The sequence below is a fragment of the Phocoena sinus genome, chromosome 16, assembly GCF_008692025.1.
Source record: "Phocoena sinus isolate mPhoSin1 chromosome 16, mPhoSin1.pri, whole genome shotgun sequence".
In the NCBI taxonomy this organism is placed as follows: Eukaryota; Metazoa; Chordata; class Mammalia; order Artiodactyla; family Phocoenidae; genus Phocoena; species Phocoena sinus.
Window position 1 is genome coordinate 40,437,208 of NC_045778.1, and position 17,090 is coordinate 40,454,297.

General features: G+C 42.2%; 1 pseudogene; it reads right to left on the reverse strand.

Moving 5' to 3' along the window:
* Window positions 1-12,259: 12,259 nt before the first annotated feature.
* Window positions 12,260-13,172, reverse strand: LOC116741298 (annotated as a pseudogene).
* Window positions 13,173-17,090: the final 3,918 nt, after the last annotated feature.

Genomic DNA, 17,090 nt, shown 5'->3' on the forward strand with positions numbered 1-17,090 from the left:
TGGCGTGAGCCCTCCCAGAGTCCGCCATTAGCCCCACCAAACTCCTACACCATCTTGAAGGTTTCTCCCAAGGCTCTACTCTTGATGTAGCAAGAGTAGATGTAGCAGACCCATCAAAGTTGTAAACTGAACTTTCTCTGGAGCTCTGTTTCACCTTGGTTTTTCTGCATTTTGGCTTAAAGAGAGGAGAGACTCTCTATATGCTTTCAAAGAGACCCTCTGACTTTCACCGTTGACATCAGTGATTAATTAGTCTCGGGCTTTCACTGTTTTGCTCTAAGGTGTCAACGGCCCCCACAGCAGCCATCTGATTATAATCCTGATAATGACTACCCAACACCCCCAAAGTCTTAACCACCTGAGATACTGCACCTGCCCATGTGCTTGCTCCCACCAGCGCCCCATCTCTGTTCACCGTTTAAAATGTCAGCAGTCATACCGCATCTTCACTATCAGTTCTCCATCTACCCCCAGTGATGTGGTCTTCATTGCCAGAAGGCCAATGGGTGATCCATCTTCAAAATCTAATTTTAACTGGTATTTCCTAGGGCCATTTCTGATACCAAATGTCAAGTGTCATCAGAAAAAAATAGCCTCTAAAGCTCTGAGACTTTCATGAAAAATGTTTCTTAGGATTACTCTTGGAAATCACATCTGTAAGGGTGAGGGAAGCATGACTGGGCAGAAGTTGAACTGCAGTGTGAATGGCAAGTTGATCTCAGCTGATCCTATGGGGATCTTTGGAGCTGGAATGGTCCTTTGTTATTCTTCCCTCTTGACGCCAGAGGTCTGGACCTTGATACCTCTCCTCATCAACCACTCATTGGATGCAGGCTTCCCACAGGAGGTAGGTAACATTGGGAAAGGCAGAAGGCAATTCCCAGAGAGAGATTTGGCTAAGAACTTTCAGTTGCCAAAAATGTAGTGCCTCGGTCCTGAAGGGGCATCGGGGTGGCACACAACAGCATCCACTACCCTTATGATAACACTGTGAGTAAAGGAAACCAGTCATTTTGCTACCATTTTACGAGTAGAAGTGGATAAATACTTAACAGTATTTTCTTTTCCCAGCCCAGGGCTTTTTCCACTGAGGGGTAGGGAGAGGCCAAAGAGTTTATATTGCTCTAGACTTAATAAAAACAAATGAAGACCAGATGGCAGGAGGCTCCAATCTTAATCCAATAGAAGTATCTTTCAGTCTGTCTCCCTGTCTCCATTTTGGCCTAAACAGGTCACAAAAGAGCCCACAGTCTTGCTGAAAGGGAACTGAGTAGTTATGTACTATTTAATACAATTCAACATATAACAGCTAATATTTATAAAGCATTTGTATGTGTCAGACCCTGCTCTAAGTGCTGTGTCTGTAAATATATATGTACATGTGTATATACATATTATATGTACATACATGTGAACCTATATATGATACAGACACATGCATGTACATATATACTCATTTAACTCTCAGAAGAACCCTCTGAGAAAGGCACTATGATTATCCTATTACAGATGAGGAAACAATACAGAGAAGTGAAGTTGATTTGCCCAAATTTCTTTTTTTCAAAATATTTATTTTATTTACTTATTTTGGCTGCATGGGGTCTTCGCTGCAGCATGAGAACAAGGATCTTTTAGTTGCAGCATGCAGCCTTCTTAGTTGCAGCATGCGAACTCTTAGTTGCGGCATGCATGTGGGATCTAGTTCCCTGACGAGGGATGGAACCCAGGCTCCCTGCAGTGGGAGCACGGAGTCTTACCCACTAGACTACCAGGGAAGTCCCATGCCCAAATTTCTGATAAGTCAAAAGAACACTGCCTTTAGCTTCTAGTTCATTTATCCTTCCCATATACCTTTTTTGAGCTCTTGATCTTTGCCAGCTCTAGAGATAGAGACTAGTCTTTGAGTACCCCATAAATGTGACCACTTTTCCATGTATATAAATAACATAAAGGTTCTACTATGGAAGGTTCTACTTATTAGCCCCATTAACTGTATGGGAGATCAGGGCATAAACAGCGTTTCATAGGTGAAGAGCTCTCGTGGGTCACAGACACCATAGCACCAGCATCATGACCACCACAATGTAAACGCCGAGGAATACAGAGTGTGGGCAGGGACAGGGGCATGCTCTCCCATAGGATGCCTGGGTGGAACTCTGTGCATAAGACAGAGAGTTAATTAGGTGGAATGTGCTCAGGAGGGAAAAAGATCAGCATAAACAGTAAGGCAGCTGGTTGTTCACTCTTTCCGTATGCCCTGTCCTTACCTTTGGATGGCTGCATTCACAGCTCCAGTCTCCTTTATGACCTACACACTGATGACTCCCAAACACTCCCAAACCATTCTCCCAAATGCCAGACCCAAACACCGAACTGCCAGGTAAACTTCTTCACCTAAATGTACCAAAGAAACATGACTATCTCCAAAAATTATCTATGTTTTTCTTCCCTTAAACTTGCTTCTATGTGCCCTCAGTTCTGGTTATTGGTGTGTTTCAAACCTTTCACTGGTACCAAAGAAAGAAGTACCCAGACTTTCTTGGCAGCTTGCCCAGATGTGGGGCAGGAGGGTGAGAAGGAGAGGTGAGGTTTAAAAGCTGTCAGCAGCCAAACATCCAAAACAGAAGACAGACTCTCTTACATAATTATTTCCTCTACATACATGCAAAGTTTTTCTCTCAGCTACTTTTTGTAAACAGACATTTTCTGGAGTACCATTTTAATTCCCTTGTTGTTTCCTTAATATATTTTTGACTTATTTCATTAGTGGCTGCCATGGGGGTTACAATTAACATACTTACTCGTAACAATCTAGTTCAGACTAACACCAACTTAGTGTCAATAGTATATAAAACCTTTGCTTCTTTCAGAAAGAGAAATTAAGAAAACAATCCCATTATCGGGGGCTTCCCTGGTGGCGCAGTGGTTGAGAGTCCGCCTGCAGATGCAGGGGACGCGGGTTCGTGCCCCGGTCCGGGAAGATCCCACATGCCGTGGAGCGGCTGGGCCCGTGAGCAATGGCTGCTGAGCCTGCGCGTCCGGAGCCTGTGCTCCGCAACGGGAGAGGCCACAACAGTGAGAGGCCCGCGTACCACAAAAAAAAAAAAAGAAAGAAAAAAAGAAAACAATCCCATTATCAATAGCATCAAAAAGAATAAAACACATAGGAGTAAGTTTAACCAAGGAGGTAAAAGACCTATACACTGAAGTCTATAAAGACATTGATGAAATAAATCGAGCAGACACAAATAAATGAAAAGATGTTCAAGGCACATGGATTGGAATAATTAATATTGTTAAAATGTCCATGATGCCCAAAGCAATATACAGATTCAATGTAATCCCTATCAAAATTCCAATGGCATGTTTTAAAGAAATAGAACAAACAATCCCAAAATTCATACAGTCCACAAAAGACCCTGAATAGCCAAAATAGTCTTGAGAAAGAACAAAGCTGGAGCCATCATGCTCCCTGATTTCAAACTATATTGCAAAGCTTTAGTAATTAAAACAAGTATGTTATTGTCACAAAAACAGACATATAGATCAATGGAACAGAATAGAGAGCCCAGAAATAAACCCATGTATATAAGATCAATTAATTTACTGAAAAGGAGCCAAGAATATACAATGTGGAAAGGATAGTCTCTTCAGTAAATGGTGCTGGGAAAACTGGACAGCCACATGCAAAAGAATAAAATGGACAACTATCTTACACCATTCACAAAAATAATTGCAAATGGATTAAAGACTTGAACCTAAGACCTAAAATATTAAACCTCCTAGACAGTAAGGGGCTAAAGCTCCTTGGCATCAGTCATGGCAATGATTTTTTAGATTTGACATCAAAAGCAAAAGCAAGAAAACAAAATAAACCAGTGGGATCGCATCAAATTAAAAAGCTTCTGCACAGCAAAAGGAAACCATCAATAAAATTAAAACAAATTACCAAATGGGAAAAGTATTTGAAACTCATGTATCTGATAAGAAGTTAATATCCAAAAAAAATTAAAGAACTCATTTAACTCAATAGCCAAAAACAATCTAGTTTTAAAATGGGCCAAGGAACTAAACAGACATTTTTCCAGAGAAGACATACAAATGTTCAACATCACTAATTATCAGAAAAATGCAAATCAAAACCACAGTGAGGTATCACATCACACCCATTAGAATGGCTATCATCAAAAAGATGAGTGATAACAAATGTCAGCAAGGATGTGGAGAAAAGAGAACCCTTGTGCACTGCTGGTGGAAAATAAATTGGTCCAGCCACCATGGAAAACAGGATGGAGGTTCCTCAAAAAATTAAAAATAGAACTACCATATGATCCAGCAATCCCTCTTCTGAGTATAAACCCAAAAGAAATTAAAATAGAATCTCAAAGAGATATAAGCACTCCCTTGTTCATTACAGCATTATTCACAGCAGCCAAGATATGGAAACAACCTAAGTGTCCATCAACAGATGAATGGATAACAAAAATGTGGTACATATATACAATGGAATATTACTCAGCCATGAGAAAGAAGGACATCCACTGTTTGCAACAACACAATGGACCTTGAGGACATTATGCTAAGGGAAATAAGTCAAAGAAAGACAAATACTGCCTGATATCACTTATATGTGAAATCTAAAAAAGCCAAACTCATAGAAACAGAGACTAGAATGGTAATTACCATGGCTGAGGGGTGGGGGGAAAGTGGATATTAAAACAAAACAAAACACTTTGCTTCTACACAGCTCCATGTCTCCACTCCCTTCTTTGTGCTAGTACTGTCATGCAAATTATTACGTCTTTAATTCTGTGTGTCCATTGACACAGTGATATAATAATTGCTTTATGCTATTGTCTTTTAAATCAGAAAGGAAAAAATTGGAAACCAAAAACAAATTGCATTTTATATTTATCTATGTAGTACTCTATTTCTTCATGTGGATCTGAACTACTGGCTTGTGTTCTTCCTGTTCAGCCTGAAAGAATCCCTGTGGTATTTCTAGTAGTGCAGGTCTACTAGTGACAGAATCCCTCACTTTTTGTTTACCTGGAAGGTCTTCATTTCACCTTCATTTTTGAAGGACAGTTTCACCGTGTATAAAATTCTTAATTGGGCTTCCCTGGTGGCGCAGTGGTTAAGAGTCCGCCTGCCGTTGCAGGGGACACGGGTTCGTGCCCCGGTCCAGGAAGATCCCACGTGCCACGGAGCGGCTGGGCCCGTGAGCCATGGCCGCTAAGCCTGCACGTCTGGAGCCTGTGCTCCGCAATGGGAGAGGCCACAACAGTGAGAGGCCCGTGTACCACACACACACAAAAAAAATTCTTAATTAACAAACATTTTCTTTCAGCATTTTGAATATTCCCACCCACTGCCTTCTGTCCTCCACTTCTCTTCTTTTTCAGCTTTATTGTGGTATAATTGACAAATATGTTCCCAATTTCTGATGAATAAATTATCTGTTAATCTTACCAAAGATCCCTTGTATGTGATGAGTCACTTCTCTTGTTGCTTTCAATGTCCTCTCTTTGTCTTCAGCTTTTGACAGTTTGATTATTATTTGTCTAAGTATGGATCTCTTTGAGTTTGTCATACTTGGAGTTCACTGAATTTCTTGGAAATATAGATGTATATTTGTCATCAAATTTGGAAAGTTTTCAGCAATTATTTCTTCAAATATTCTTACTGTCCTTTCCTCTCTATCTTCTCCTCTGAGACTTGCATTATGCATATTTGTATGCTTGACAGCATCCCACAGGTCTCTTAGGTTCTGTTCATTTTTCTTCATTCTTTTTTCTTTCCATTCCCTACTCTCAGTTGACATATCTTTTTTTTTAATTTTTTAAATTTATTTATTTATTTTTGGCTGTGTTGGGTTTTCGTTGCTGCACGCAGGCTTTCTCTAGTTGTGGCGAGCAGGGGCTATTCTTCGTTGCGGTGTGCGGGCTTCTCATTGTGGTGGCTTCTCTTGTTGCAGAGCAAGGGCTCTAGGTGCGCGGGCTTCAGTAGTTGTGGCTCACCGCTCTAGAGCACAGGCTCAGCAGTTGTGGTGCACAGGCTTAGTTGCTCCACAGCATGTGGGATCTTCCTAGACCAGGGCCTGAACCCCTGTCCTCTGCATTGGCAGGCAGATTCTTAACCACTGCACCACGAGAGAAGTCCCATCAGTTGACATATCTTTAAGTTCACTGATTCTTTCTTCAACCAACTCAAATCTGCTTTTAAGCCTCTCTAGTAATTTTTTTCATTTCAGTTACTGTAATTTTCAACCCTAAAATTTCTTTTGGTTCTTTTCTATAAGTCTTTTATTGATATTCTTTATTTGGTAGTATTACTCTCATACGTTGCTTTAGGTTTTTAGATGTGGTTTCCTTTAGTTCCTCAAACATATTTAAAATAGTTGATTTAAATGCTATTTAGTAAGTACAGCGTGTGAACTTCCTCAAGGACAGCTGTCTGTTGACTTCTTTTCCCCTATATGTGGACCATATTTTTTTGTTGCTTTGCATGTTGAAAACTGGACATTTTAAATAATATAATGTGGCTACTCTGGAAATCAGGTTCTCTCCACTCCCTAGAACTTGTTTTTGTTGCTGTTTGTTGTTGTTGCAGCTTCTGCTGTTTGTTTAGTGACTTTCCTGAACTAATAATGTGAAGTCTGTATTCATTATCATATGTGAAGTCTCTGTTCAGTTAGCTTAATGGTTGGCTAAAGGTTGTACATAGATTTCTTTAAATGGCTGGAACCAGTAATTCTCCCACTCTTTGTCAAAGGTCTCTGTGTCCATTTGGGGGCATGACTTCAACACTCAGTCAGGAGTTTGACAACTCTACCTTAGCCTTAAGCCAGAATGACAGCTTAGAGTTTTCCCAGGTCTTTCCTGAACATATGAACAGCCTTGTGTATGCATGGCTGTTCATAAGCCTATGCATGCATGTGACCTTCTAGATTCCCAGGAATATAGCAGAGCTTTTCAAAACCTCCAACGGAAATATCATTCTCCAACTTTTCCTTTTGGGTTTTTTGCTCAGCTTGTTGTTTGCCCCACTGATATCATCATCTCAGGCAGCTGTGATACTAAACCATCACTGCTGATTGTTTTTTACAAATGCCTCTTGTTTGCACTGGGGAAGCTCTAAGGTCAAATAAAGACAACTCTTGGGAATGGGGAACCATTAGAAGGTGAAATAATGACAATTCTCTGGGAATGGGTCTTTGGAGGAGTTCCAACCCCATTCTGCCCCTCCAATGGCTGTTAGTCTGCTGGCTTTCACCTTTGTTGTGGGATGTTGGTTTCCAAGGCTACTGCAAAGCTGGCAGGGGAGATGGAAATATGGCAAGTTAAAATGCCACAAAGTTTACTGTTAGCAAGATTCCAGTGTTTCTCCTTTAAACTATTTTTAAATGTTTTAGATTTCAAACCAAGCACATCTTCAAGCCAGATATGGCCCAGGGGCTACTGATTTGCTACCTCTGTCCTATGCCATCTAAATGCAGAAACATTTGTTGAGAAAGAAAGAGTAAAATCCAAGTCAATATTTCTGTCTCAGTTAATGACTCATGTAAAAGTTGACCAAGCCCAGCAACAAGCTGCAGGTAGGATGACACCCAACAGAGATTTTGAAGGGATTCCATGACCATGTTTGTCTGTAGGGAGGCCCCTTTGGCAGCAAAGTCAATTCTGCTCAGCCAGGGAGAGACCCTGGGGGGTTCAGGCTCTTGTCCAGGTAAAAGGTGGCAAGGATATAATAAAGGGAATTAGCCAAGAAGATGAACAGCACAGACTCAAGGCATCCTCCAAAGCTGTGGCTTTCACTCATTTGTTTTTTGTTTGTTTGTTTGTTTTTGCATATCCCCCAGGAATTTTGAAAATGATACACATTTCAAAGATGATACTTGAATTATTTTATCTTAAATTTTTATAATAGCAAAGGATATAATTTGCATATTATAAATACTGACAAATTAAAACAAAAATATTACAATACTCCTTTTAAATGTATCTGACAGAATTTAAGTACCTTGCAATTTGATGCTATTAAAACCTAAACAGGGCTCCCTGGTGGCGCAGTGGTTGAGAATCTGCCTGCCAATGCAGGGGACACAGGTTCGAGCCCTGGTCCGGGAAGATCCCACATGCCGCAGAGCAACTAGGCCCCGTGAGCCACAACTACTGAGCCTGCGCGTCTGGAGCCTGTGCTCCGCAACAAGAGAGGCCGCGATAGTGAGAGCCCCGCGCACGGCGATGAAGAGTGGCCCCCGCTTGCCACAACTGGAGAAAGCCCTCGCACAGAAACGAAGACCCAACACAGCCATAAATAAATAAATAATTAAAAAAAAAAAAAAACCTAAATAGACATTTCTCCAAAGAAGATATACAGATTGCCAAGAACCACATGAAAGAATGCTCAACATCATTAATCACTAGAGAAATGCAAATGAAAACTACAATGAGATATCATCTCACACCGGTCAGAATGGCCATCATCAAAAAATCTACAAACAATAAATGCTGGAGAGGGTGTGGAGAAAAGGGAACCCTCCTGCACTGTTGGTGGGAATGTAAATTGATACAGCCACTATGGAGAACAGTATGGAAGTTCCTTAAAAACCTAAAAATAGAACTACCATACAACCCAGCAAACTCACTACTGGGCATATACCCTGAGAAAACCATAATTCAAAAAGAGTCATGTACCACAATGTTCATTACAGCTCTGTTTACAATAGCCAGGACATGGAAGCAACCTAAGTGTCCATTGACAGATGAATGGATAAAGAAGATGTGGCACATATATACAATGGAATATTACTCAGCTTACATAAAAAGAAACGAAATTGAGTTATTTGTAGTGAGGTGGATGGACCTCAAGTCTGTCATACAGAGTGAAGTAAGTCAGAAATGGAAAAACAAATACCGTATGCTAACACATATATATGGAATCTAAAAAAAAATTTTTAAAAGGTCATGAAGAACCTAGGGGCAAGACAGGAATAAAGACGCAGACCTACTAGCGAATGGACTTGAGGACATGGGGAGGGGGAAGGGTAAGCTGGGACAAAGTGAGAGAGTGGCATGGACATATATACACTACCAAATGTAAAACAGATAGCTAGTGGGAAGCAGCCGCATAGCACAGGGAGATCAGCTCAGCTCCTTGTTACCACCTAGAGGGGTGGGAGGGAAGAGATATGGGGATATATGTATATGTATAACAGATTCACTTTGTTATAAAGCAGAAACTAACACACCATTGTAAAGCAATTATACTCCAGCAAAGATGTTAAAAAAAAAAAGAACCTAGCACTTTAATAGCTAGAAATTTACATATTCCTTTTTCTCCTAGAATTGTGTTTCTATTTCCCATTTCCACCATTGAATTTTCTCCTAATGTGTTTTCATGGCTGAAAGACTATTATTGATTACTTTATCATACTCCCATTTATACCCATATAAATGAAATATAGATTTTTAAAATATTTCCTTTGATTATAAGGCTCTAATAGGTGCTAAGAATGTTTATTTTAGGTGAATTATTATAATTATTAATAGCATGTAATTGATGAAAATAACGTAAGAATATTATAAATTTGGATAATTAAAGCACACGAAAAGCAAAATTTTATGGTAAATTTGTTGCTCAATGAGATGGATGGGATGTTTGTATAAATTAGTTCATGCATACAAAGATAAACATTACTTATTTTTCAGCTTTTATAAATCCAAGTCTTGAAAAACAGTTCTCTTAAATAAGCAGAATAGAATGGAGTTGCGCTATAGAGATGTCTCTCAGTTCTTTGAACTCCTTCCTAGTTATATGTCAAAAAGCTGGGTGTAAGGGAATTCTCTGCATTTTCCCAGTTTTTCTGTAAGTCTAAAATTATTTCTAAGTTAAAAAAAAAAAATTTAATCCCTACCCAAACCTAGCCTCAGAGAACTCAGTCACCAGACCAAATGTCTGAAGTGAAGATCCATACTGCCCTTGTGCAGGGTGCTAAATGGCCTCAGTATAACCCTAGTCACTTGTAAAGGTATGTGTGGCTTTGTATCAGCTGATACCCCTTTGAATCTCTCCAATCCTCTGCCCTCCTCTCAACACTTTAGTCAAGATCCATGACCACATTTCCTCCCCACTTCAACGGTACCTCCAGACATCCCCCACCCTCTGCATGGGCATAAATAAGAATGGTCTCTCTTGTGACCTAGGCTCTGGGGAGGAGAGAGGGGACAATATTGGCAGAGTGGCTGTAATGGTTAATTTTATGTGTCAACTAGACTGGGCTACAGGATGCCCAGATAGCTTATAAAATATTATTCCTGGGCCTGAGATACTGTTTCAAGAAGAGATTAGCATTTGAACTGGTGAACTGATAAGCAAAGCAGATCACCCTCCCCAGTGTAGGTGGGCAACGTCCAATGTGTTGAGGGTCCAAATAGAACAAAAAAATGTAGAGGAAGGGAGACTCTGCTCTCTCTGCTGGAGCTAAGATGACCATCTTCTCCCCTCAGATTCCAATGCTCCTTGTTCTCAAGCTTTCAGACTCAGAAAGCTCCCCACTCCTCCCCAGTTCTCAGGCTTCAGACTTGGGCTGAATTACCAGCCCACCACCTGCTTTCCTAGATCTCCAGCTTGCAGATGGCAGATCGTGGCCCTTCTTGGCCTCCATAACCACATAAGCCAATTCCTACAAGAAATCTCTTTATATATGTATCCTGTTGGTTCTGTTTCCCTGGAGAACCTTGATCATGCAGTCACACAGTGATCTTTCTTAAGGCAACCCTGATCGAGACTTCTCTTGGCTACAATGCCTCTAATGCTTCTTACCCTTGGTGTAATACTCAAAAGCTTGATCTGACATTCGCATCTCTGTACAAGCTGTCCCCATTGTAGGTATCTTGGAGCTGATAACTTCCCATGACAAGTAAGAGTCATGCTGTCATGTTTCAACCCCATGGCTGAGAATCATCACGCTCAGGTCTCAGGTCCTCTCCCTGACTGTTTTTTGCCTCCTCAGTCAGCTATCACCTCTATCGTCCACTCCATCTTCCCCCATGGAGCTCTGCCTCTATGGGCAGAGTTGAACTCATGCCAGTAAAACTGCTGGGATTCCAGCCCATAGGCAGCACGCACCTATTTTCCTCGTTCTTTTTTTCTCTCTCTTAGCTACAACTCAGAGCAACCAAAGAAAGGTTCTTCCTAATCACTTCCAGGCTTTCCTCCTGCGGGGTAAATGGCAACTTTGAATTGTATTATCCTTGTAAGCCCACGGAGCGGCAAACAATATCAACAGAGATGCTACACGTCCTGTTGGCAACGGCTGATCATAATTTTACACATAAAATTTTAATTGAAAACGAGTGAACCAGGAACCATTTCAGACATTCCCAACTTCCCTTAAGATTCTGTTTTCTTTCTTTTTTTTTCAAGAGGGTATTAAATAGTTTATTGATTACACATGATAATGGGTGATATACAAGCTTCATTCCCATCTATAACTTTATCTGGTACCATAATTCAATTTAGATATATGGCATAGGATGTGCCAGCAATCATATTAATAACCAAAAAACTCCATAACTTTGCTTGGGTGACCCTTTTCACGGTGAACTCCAGGTCACAACACAGTAACTGTCAGTTCAGCTACACCAAGGTTTCTGAAGACAATAGCTTCTCCACCAAAGCAGGCTGTAAATAAATTTTGAATGGAACCTGGCATCACCCTGAAGTAATTCTAACTTCACACTGTTGGGGTAGTTTACCAAAATGGCTTCAGAGTAGACTAACATTACACAGCACATTTTAAAAAAAGACACATTTATTCAGTGTCATGATCAGACTACTACATTTAGCAATCAACAGCATGGGTGCAAAAAAAACTCTACATTAAAACCCTTTGCTGGATATGTGTATGTATAGCTGATTCACTTTGTTATAAAGCAGAAACTAACACACCATTGTAAAGCAATTATACTCCAATAAAGATGTTAAGAAAAAACAAAAAAAAATCAATTTTGAAATGCTTTACACTTTCCACAGAACAGAAACTAAAATAATCTGTTATACAATTAGTCACAAATACAGTCCTCAAGGGGTTTTTTGCCCATCACATGAGTATTGTCTAAAACATGTCTTCTTTGTAGCAGTTAGGCCCTGCCACCACTGTGCTTGGCTGAGTTCACAAATCTGTTGTAGCCTGTAGCTTCCCTGTCACTTCTCTGGCTCTCCTCTCCTGCTAAGCTTTGTTTCCTGTCAGTAATTACAACCTCCTGCCACTGCCATAGCTACTGCTGCTGCTGGAACCACCACAGCTACCTTGGTTTCGTGGTTTGGCAAAGTATTGGCCTCCACTACCACAGGGGCCAGAACTTCTGCCTCCAAAGTTTCCTCCTTTCATGGGTCCAAAATTTGAAGACTGATTGTTGTAATTGCCAAAATCATTGTAGCTTCCACCACCTCCAAAATTGCTTCCATCATTACCGAATCCATTATAGCCATCCCCGCTGCCACCACAGCCACCACCACCGTGGCTGCCACCTAAGCCAGCTCGACCACTGAAGTTTCCTCCACGGCCACCACCAAAGTTTACAGAACCACTCTGACCTCTTTGGCTGGATGAAGCACCATCCACCTCTTGCTGAGATAGGGCTTTCCTTACTTCACAGTCGTGGCCATTCACAGTGTGGTATTTCTGAATGACAGTCTTGTCTACAGAGTCATGGTCATCAAAGCTTACTAAAGCAAAGCCTCTCTTTTTACCACTGCCTTGGTCAGTTATGATTTCAATCACTTCAATTTTCCCATACTGTTCAAAATAGTCTCTTAGGTGATGTTCTTCAGTGTCTCCTTTAATGCCACCAACAAAAATCTTTTTCACCAGGTCTTTGAGAATCTTCTCTTGAGACGGCCCTCTTTGGTTCCCCAACTCTTCCACCCACCTCCTGTGGCCTTGCCTTCACGGCTGCATCCACCTCCTCCACAGTGGCATACGTGACAACCCCGAAGCCTCTGGAGCGCTTGGTGTTTGGATCCCTCATTACCACACAGTCTGTGAGCGTTCCCCACTGCTCACAATGGCTCCTCAGACTGTCATCGGTTGTTTCAAAGCTCAAACCTCCAATGAAGAGCTTCCGCAGCTGTTCGGGCTCTTTGGGAGACTCTGACTTAGACATGACGGCTGGGGAGGGGGAGATGTCAACGATGCTTACACGGCAGCGTCCATAGGCAGAAAGCAAGATTCCATTTTCTTTCTAAAACCCATCCCATCAATCAGACCCTCAATTCAGTTACACGCTTTCTTCCCAGAACTCATTAAATCATTCTTCCACTTTTGTTTCTTTTCTCATTTTCCCCTATCAGCCTCCCTCTCTGATTTTGAGGTTCTTGTTTTCTTTTCACCTCCCACTGAAATAACTTCTTGGTTATGTGCAGCACTGTTCTTTCCAGAATTACTAAATCATGCTTCACTTTCGCGTCTTTCCTCCATTTCCCCCTCCTGCTCCCACCCTGATGGCATCAGTTTATTGACCTTGGGTCTGCTTGTGCTTTAAACCTTTAGTAGAGGAGAGGAGACTTTCCCATTTCCCCCCCACGTGTTTAGTTAGCAGACTGGATTTGGTAACAGCTCAGACACTGCTGTGTGGCCTTTCGCGATGCTGTTTATATGTCTGTTTGTTCTTGGGTTGCTCAATAGGGGCCCCTTGCCAACATACTTTAGAAGGGGGCTGCTTGGGTATCTGACCTTTGTGTCACCCTGCCATTAGCCCACTCTTCACTCACTGGAAGGCAACTCACAGGTTTTATCCCAATCCCACACCCTCCATCCCTTCCATGCCACTCTCCACCCTATCACCATATGTCTCAGTCCTGTAAGCCCTGTTCAAGATCCAGCTTCACCTGGCCTGACCCTGTTTGACAACAACCATTTCCCCAAATGAACCTGTCAGGCCTTCTGTGTACACCAGGCATTCTCAAGCTTCCATGGCAACTTGAACATGTGTATTTTTAGCTTTGAAAATGGTCTTAAGCACCATCTGCCATATTTTCTGTGTCTCTCAGGGTGAATAGATGAGGGTATCAATGAAACGAAGTTAGCCAATAGGGCTTCCCTGGTGGCACAGTGGTTAAGAATCTGCCTGCCAATGCAGGGAACACAGGTTCGATCCCTGGTCCAGGAAGATCCCACATGCTGTGGAGCAACTAAGTCCCTGTGCCACAACTGCTGAGCCTGCGCTCTAGAGCCCGTGAGCCACAACTACTGAGCCCGCGTGCCACAACTACTGAAGCCCGTGTGCCTAGAGCCCGTGCTCCGCAACAAGAGAAGCCACTACAATGAGAAGTCCACGCACCACAACGAAGAGTAGCCCCCGCTCTCCGCAATTAGAGACAGCCCGCATGCAGCAACGAAGACCCAATGCAACCAAAAATAAATAAATAAATTAAATTGATTCTTTAAAAAAAAAAGAGATACAATTGCCACTATCATATTGCTGCTTTGAATAAGTAACTGTGCTTTCATCTGTCAAATTCCAGATCTTGATCTCAGGCTTGATAAGTGACATAAAGGGATGCTTAGAGGCACTGAGGACACTTTATCCAGGAGAAGGCATGGTCGAGGTAGAGAAAGAAGCTGTCATCAGTGTCAAACATCTCAAAATATTTCACACAACAGGAGTTGGACATGTTCTCATCCCATGTTCTACGTGTACAGGAGAACTGATTTCAACTTAGGCTAAGGACACATTTGTAACAGTGGGACTGGGTTGCCTCAGACAATGGTTCCCTACAACGAGCAATGCCAGACCAATTCTGCTTTCCAGATGCTATAAAAACAACTATCTACCATGACTACACACTTCTCAAAGTACTTCATAAATATTACTTCATTTGACCCCTACCACAACTCCACACGTAGATATTATAATGCCATCTCTCAGCTGAGGATCAGACAGGTTATATAACTTCCCCAAAGCCACACAGCAGAGCCAGGACTGGAACCCATTCACATCTACCTAACTAGAAAGCCCAGGCCTTCTTCACCACACTGCACTCCCCACAGATGTGCAGAGACAGGAGTCCACACTGGCAGAAGGCTGTAAGCTGTCAGCTGTGCAGGACACTTTAAGGCCACCCCAGCCCTAAGCTTCGGAGCTCTCACACCCCTTTTCCATGCTGTGAAGTTTCTTTTGACTGTCATTTTTTCCTTGATTGTAGCTTACAGGACTCGTGCTTCAGACCTATGAGAGTCTCAATGGTACACAGGTGCCCCAGGAGTGGATAACCTCCTTGCCCCCTCTGTTAGGTCCACGAATTAAATCTATCTGTGGCCTGTCCCCCTTCCTTCCATACTCTTGTAATCCTTGAAAGCACACATTGCTCAGTTCCTGAGAGGCATTCTCTTTCCCTGAGTAACACAGTTACTTTTTGTTCTTTTTCTCTGGAAAGTCATGTTATGTCAAACTCCCTCTCCCTCCCATCCCAGTAAATGAAACCTTAAAGACTGACTACAGTGTCTTCATCAGTCTGTTTGTCATTAGCACAGGAGAGGGAGCAGTAATAGCAGTAATCAAGAACAGGGACTCAGAGCACATGTGGTACCTAGCAGTGTACTAGGGGCTGTCTGTGTCTTGTCCAGCTTCATGCTTCCAAAATCCCCATGTTGCTGCTGATGAAGAAAGGGACACTTGAAAACCTACACACAGATGTTTATAACAGCTTTGTTTATAACTGCCAAAACCTGGAAGCAACCAAGATGCCCTTTGGTGGGTGAATGGATAAACAAGCTATGGTACGTCCAGATGATGGAATATTTATTCAGTGCTAAAAAGCAATGAGCTATCCAGACATGGAGGAACCTTAAATGACTATTACTAAATGAAAGAAACCAATCTAAAAAGGCTATATACTATAGGATTCCAACTACATAACATTCTGGAATAGGCAAAACTACAGAGATAGTAAATAGATCAGCGGTTGCCAGGTGAGGGGAGAGGGACGGATAGATAAGAGCACAGAGGATTTTTAGGGCAGTGAAAATATTGTGAATGATACTATAATGATGGGTATATGTCATTAGACGTTTGTCCAAACCCATAAAATGTACAACACCAAGAGTGAACCCTAATGTAAACTATGGACCTTGGGTGATAAGGATATGTCGATGTAGGTTCATCAATTACAATAAATGTACCACTCTAGTGGGGAATGTTGATAGTAAGAGAGGCTGTGCATGTGTGGGGTAGATGGGATATAAGGGAAATCTCTGAACTTCCTTCTCAATTGTGCTGTGAGTCTAAAACTACTCTAAAAGAGAAAGTCTATTTTTAAAAAGGAAGGAAAGAAGGAAGGAAGGGAGGAAGGAAGGAAGACACAGCTGGAGAAGTTAGGTGACCTGCCCTGGGTCACAGGCCAGTGATTGGCAGTGTTAGAATCTAGAGTCCAGTTCTGTCTGGCTCCATTGCCCATGCTTTCTAATGAGTCCGTGGAAACAAAGTGGCCCCTGACTTAGCTTTGCCTTTGAGTGTCGGCCTCGCATGACCTCCCATACCATGGGCAGTTTCTCTTTCCGAGTCTCGAGACTGATTCTGCAGAGAACAAGGGGATCTCCCCATGGAGTGTCTCTCAGAGTGTCCATCTGACAGGCAAGAAGGAACTTACCTGACCCCACTCTGTTACGCAGAATAGAGTTGGCATTAGAGGCTGCCACCTTTCTGTCTGCTGATAATGCAAAAATTGAGGACGTCTGGGACTTAAAAGGAAATGCCGATTGCGTCTCCCTGGTGGCGCAGTGGTTGAGAGTCCGCCTGCTGATGCAGGCGACACAGGTTCGTGCCCCAGTCTGGGAGGATCCCACATGCCACGGAGTGGCTGGGCCCGTGAGCCATGGCTGCTGAGCCTGCACGTCTGGAGCCTGTGCTCCGCAACAGGAGAGGCCACAGCAGTGAGAGGCCCGTGTACCGCAAAAAAAAAAAAAAAAGGAAATGCCGATTAATGAGAAACAGAAATTCAAACACCATAAATCAGGTGGCCTTCTATATGTTGAGGAAAAGAGTTAGGAATATTAAGTTCAAGGCCAGAGCCAGATTAAGCCT